Source organism: Schistocerca piceifrons, unplaced genomic scaffold, assembly GCF_021461385.2.
Source record: "Schistocerca piceifrons isolate TAMUIC-IGC-003096 unplaced genomic scaffold, iqSchPice1.1 HiC_scaffold_1193, whole genome shotgun sequence".
Taxonomy (NCBI): Eukaryota; Metazoa; Arthropoda; class Insecta; order Orthoptera; family Acrididae; genus Schistocerca; species Schistocerca piceifrons.
In genome coordinates this window covers 125,001-130,000 of record NW_025727008.1, presented here as the reverse complement: position 1 = coordinate 130,000, position 5,000 = coordinate 125,001, and the positions used below count along the sequence as shown (strand labels likewise).

At 53.5% G+C, this 5,000-nt stretch overlaps 1 non-coding gene across 1 annotated transcript in view; it reads right to left on the bottom strand.

The window, feature by feature from the left end:
• LOC124729132 overlaps nt 1-1,027 on the bottom strand; it is a 1,909-nt gene extending 882 nt beyond the window's left edge. The window contains exon 1 of the ribosomal RNA XR_007007556.1: nt 1-1,027. This exon is cut by the window's left edge and continues 882 nt beyond it. This is a non-coding gene — a ribosomal RNA (small subunit ribosomal RNA).
• Between the last annotated feature and the right edge of the window lie 3,973 nt (nt 1,028-5,000).

Genomic DNA, 5,000 nt, shown 5'->3' with positions numbered 1-5,000 from the left:
TCGTCTTGCGACGATCCAAGAATTTCACCTCTAACGTCGCAATACGAATGCCCCCGCCTGTCCCTATTAATCATTACCTCGGGTTCCGAAAACCAACAAAATAGAACCGAGGTCCTATTCCATTATTCCATGCACACAGTATTCAGGCGGGCTTGCCTGCTTTAAGCACTCTAATTTGTTCAAAGTAAACGTGCCGGCCCACCGAGACACTCAATAAAGAGCACCCTGGTAGGATTTCAACGGGGTCCGCCTCGGGACGCACGAGCACGCACGGGGCGGTCGCACGCCTTCGGCTCGCCCCACCGGCAGGACGTCCCACGATACATGCCAGTTAAACACCGACGGGCGGTGAACCAACAGCGTGGGACACAAATCCAACTACGAGCTTTTTAACCGCAACAACTTTAATATACGCTATTGGAGCTGGAATTACCGCGGCTGCTGGCACCAGACTTGCCCTCCAATAGATACTCGTTAAAGGATTTAAAGTGTACTCATTCCGATTACGGGGCCTCGGATGAGTCCCGTATCGTTATTTTTCGTCACTACCTCCCCGTGCCGGGAGTGGGTAATTTGCGCGCCTGCTGCCTTCCTTGGATGTGGTAGCCGTTTCTCAGGCTCCCTCTCCGGAATCGAACCCTGATTCCCCGTTACCCGTTACAACCATGGTAGGCGCAGAACCTACCATCGACAGTTGATAAGGCAGACATTTGAAAGATGCGTCGCCGGTACGAGGACCGTGCGATCAGCCCAAAGTTATTCAGAGTCACCAAGGCAAACGGACCGGACGAGCCGACCGATTGGTTTTGATCTAATAAAAGCGTCCCTTCCATCTCTGGTCGGGACTCTGTTTGCATGTATTAGCTCTAGAATTACCACAGTTATCCAAGTAACGTGGGTACGATCTAAGGAACCATAACTGATTTAATGAGCCATTCGCGGTTTCACCTTAATGCGGCTTGTACTGAGACATGCATGGCTTAATCTTTGAGACAAGCATATGACTACTGGCAGGATCAACCAGGGAGCTGCGTCAACTAGAGCTGAGCAGCCGGCCGCCCGGGAGTGTGTCCCGGGGGCCCGCGCGAACACGCAAGCGTCCGCTCAATCATTCTGCAAACAGGAGGAGGCTGAGCTCCCCTGCACAATACACCTCGAAACCCTCTCAGGTCCCGGCGGCGCGCAGCGCCGTCCCAAGTACTTGGTCGGGTTCGAGAGAGGCGCAATCGCCCGGAGTTAGGCGAGTAGACGCTTTCGGTGCGACCACCCGTGCTCCCAACTGAGCTTGCCGCTGCCGACAGAGGCCCGGGAGCGTGCTGTCGTGGCATTGCCGGCGGGAGACAACACGCGCCACCTACGGTGACCGGCAGCTCCAACGCCAGCGCCACAGAAGGACAAAAGCCCCACTTGGGTGCCGAAGCGAACTCTCCCAGCACAGCGCACGCGCCAACACATCCGCACAGCTGCGATACAAACCACCAGCGAGAACCGCTGGGGCGACCGAGCAGCAGACGGCGTCGCGGCGCCGAGCGCCGGGCGGCAGCGCATCCTCAACGCACACAGTCCTCAATCGGACCAGCACACTGAAGATGTCCACCGCGCTTCGCACCGGGCCCGCGAGGACCTACTTTGGCCGCACGGCGCCGCGCGCAGGGTGCGCCGGCGCGCAGCTGCGACGCCTGCCGCGTCCGTCGGCCGGCGCGCCTGCCACTGGCCGCCCCCACCAGCCGGCTGTAGCGCGTGCGCCCACGCACCGCGCGGCCAGCACGCCGGGAGGCGCCCCCTCACCGGCCGGGGACGGTCCCACCCAGCCACCGCCGCGTATCGCTTCACACCCAGATGCCGTTCAGTTTCGTCGGCATGGTGGGTATCGCTGGAACAACCGGTTAGTACCTCAACCTATCGTCGCCATCACCGATTCACCCCTAGCGAGAACAACCGCACCACAACAGGTTACCATTTGTTCATTTGCGTAACTTCACCAGAAAACGCAGGCGTCCATCGCCATTTGCAACTTCCACGATTATTGCATGCCTGTGTCAGGTGTCACGCCACACTACGTCTGCCCACATACACGCAACAAAATGTGCACGCCTAGACAATACGTGGAAGGTGGCCCCCGTACGTATGCGATGTCCATTGCTCGAACGACTGTCAACCGGCCTCTGTAGCATGTCGCAGATATGGAACGCGGTGCACCATGCCATCACGGTGTGTGAGGAGAGACGACTAGGTCCGAATACATCAACAGACAGCTCATGCTGATCGCCATCCACGGCGTCCGTTCCTCCCACACGTCTCTATGGCGTACCACACTGCAATCCAGCTCTCATAGGGAGACGACACGTAGCTGCGTGCACAATATTTGCACTGTATGGTCCGCCGTTTTTGGGCGCAGTCGTTGTACGGTCACACATGTGCCACGATGTATCATTCAGTACATAAGGACGAATGTGCAGTACAGATTGTGGTTTACGCGTACGACATTAGCGGACAGTTGACACAGGCCGCACCACAACGTAGCCTGAGTACGTCGCATGCGGAGGGCATTGAACATGCAAAGTTCTCACCAACCAGCTTGCGAAGGCAGGGGGCAAGGTGGGGACGTGGGGAGGGGCGGCATGTACGTCCTGCTGCCATCCACATTACAGTGTACAGCAGGAGCATGTGGAAAGTGAGCAAGACTTGCAAGGTGTTTAACATGAAGCGATACACAGGGGAGCGGGGAGTGCGAGTAGCGAACTATATTGCGAGGGTTGCGGGTGGGCAACACTACACTAATTGAACGAGTCGTATAACAATTACAGAGCAGGTTTAGGCGACAACGTGGGTTACGTTAGGCGACAACGTGGGTTAGGTTAAGGCACGACGTGGGTTAGGTTAAGGCACGACATGGGTTAGGTTAAGGCACGACATGGGTTAGGTTAAGGCACAACATGGGTTAGGTTAAGGCACAACATGGGTTAGGTTAAGGCACAACATGGGTTAGGTTAAGGCACAACATGGGTTAGGTTAAGGCACAACATGGGTTAGGTTAAGGCACAACATGGGTTAGGTTAAGGCACAACATGGGTTAGGTTAAGGCACAACATGGGTTAGGTTAAGGCACAACATGGGTTAGGTTAAGGCACAACATGGGTTAGGTTAAGGCACAACATGGGTTAGGTTAAGGCACAACATGGGTTAGGTTAAGGCACAACATGGGTTAGGTTAAGGCACAACATGGGTTAGGTTAAGGCACAACATGGGTTAGGTTAAGGCACAACATGGGTTAGGTTAAGGCACAACATGGGTTAGGTTAAGGCACAACATGGGTTAGGTTAAGGCACAACATGGGTTAGGTTAAGGCACAACATGGGTTAGGTTAAGGCACAACATGGGTTAGGTTAAGGCACAACATGGGTTAGGTTAAGGCACAACATGGGTTAGGTTAAGGCACAACATGGGTTAGGTTAAGGCACAACATGGGTTAGGTTAAGGCACAACATGGGTTAGGTTAAGGCACAACATGGGTTAGGTTAAGGCACAACATGGGTTAGGTTAAGGCACAACATGGGTTAGGTTAAGGCACAACATGGGTTAGGTTAAGGCACAACATGGGTTAGGTTAAGGCACAACATAGGTTAGGTTAAGGCACAACATAGGTTAGGTTAAGGCACAACATAGGTTAGGTTAAGGCACAACATAGGTTAGGTTAAGGCACAACATAGGTTAGGTTAAGGCACAACATAGGTTAGGTTAAGGCACAACATAGGTTAGGTTAAGGCACAACATAGGTTAGGTTAAGGTACAACATAGGTTAGGTTAAGGTACAACATAGGTTAGGTTAAGGTACAACATAGGTTAGGTTAAGGTACAACATAGGTTAGGTTAAGGTACAACATAGGTTAGGTTAGGTTAGGTTACACGTTGTTGTAAGGAAAGGTGTAGGGGGGGGCGGGGGCGGCAGGTTCGTTGATAGTGATTATAGTAAGTGAATGCTTGTGACATGATCAGATTTGTCACGTCAGGATGCACCTTTGGCTTATTAGAGGCGGCGCTCCAATTCTATGCTTGTGTCAGACCTGTGTCTTTGACTCATGTCATTGTTTGTGCGCTGTGACAGGAGGTACTATTGTGATGTTGGGTGCACCGTTGTATAGGACATGTGTGGGTGTTGGTGCCTGATCTGCGCAATGGTGGATGTCGAAAGGGTGGGATATTGTATTTTCCGCATGGACCTCCTGGTCTGGTTGTGATAGTGTGGATTGTGTAATGTGGCGGAGAGGATGCACTGGATGTTGTTCCATGCTGGTGCTTACATATTGTATGTGCGCCCGTTAGAAGCAGAGAGTGGTGCGTGATCAGAGTGGCTGGCTGACGTGTGGTTCCCATTGTGGGCAGACTCTTTCAGCATGTATACGGACAGTTGTATATATATTCTGTAGTTTGATGGCTCTGCATTGATTACTAATCAGCGCCGTGTGTACGGGTAATCTGGTTCCAGTCCAAAATGTTCCATCTGTGTACATTAGTGACAAAGACTCCCCTCATGCAGTGGGGCTCGGTCTGTTATAACTCTTCCGCGTAATATATTTGCCCCACGTTTTTGCGACTGCGAGTGCGAGTGCAACGCGCATGGGGACCGACATGCTGATGGCTCGGTATCGGACGCCGTACAGTGAGCAACGCGATCGCGTCTCTCGCTCGTAAGTGGTACAGGTCGCGGCTCATGTATAGGGACAGCGGGAATGTCGCATATTGGCAATAACTCTTCATGAAACGCACGTTATAGGGGTGGATTGCACTTTACGAGTGCGGGAAACGTCCGCCGTTCATCCGCTGGAGGTGCGCGTTTGGCGGTTGGGGTGGTGCACGAACGGGTGCGGGTGGAGTCATTGCCGGTCCACGGCTTCGTGCGGCAGAGCCACTGGAGATTGGGTGCTATGGTCGACAGAGGCTGCAGGCTTTGTGGGTGGCGTCGAAAGGCGGGCACTGTGGCGCCATCGCTGTCTTAATCG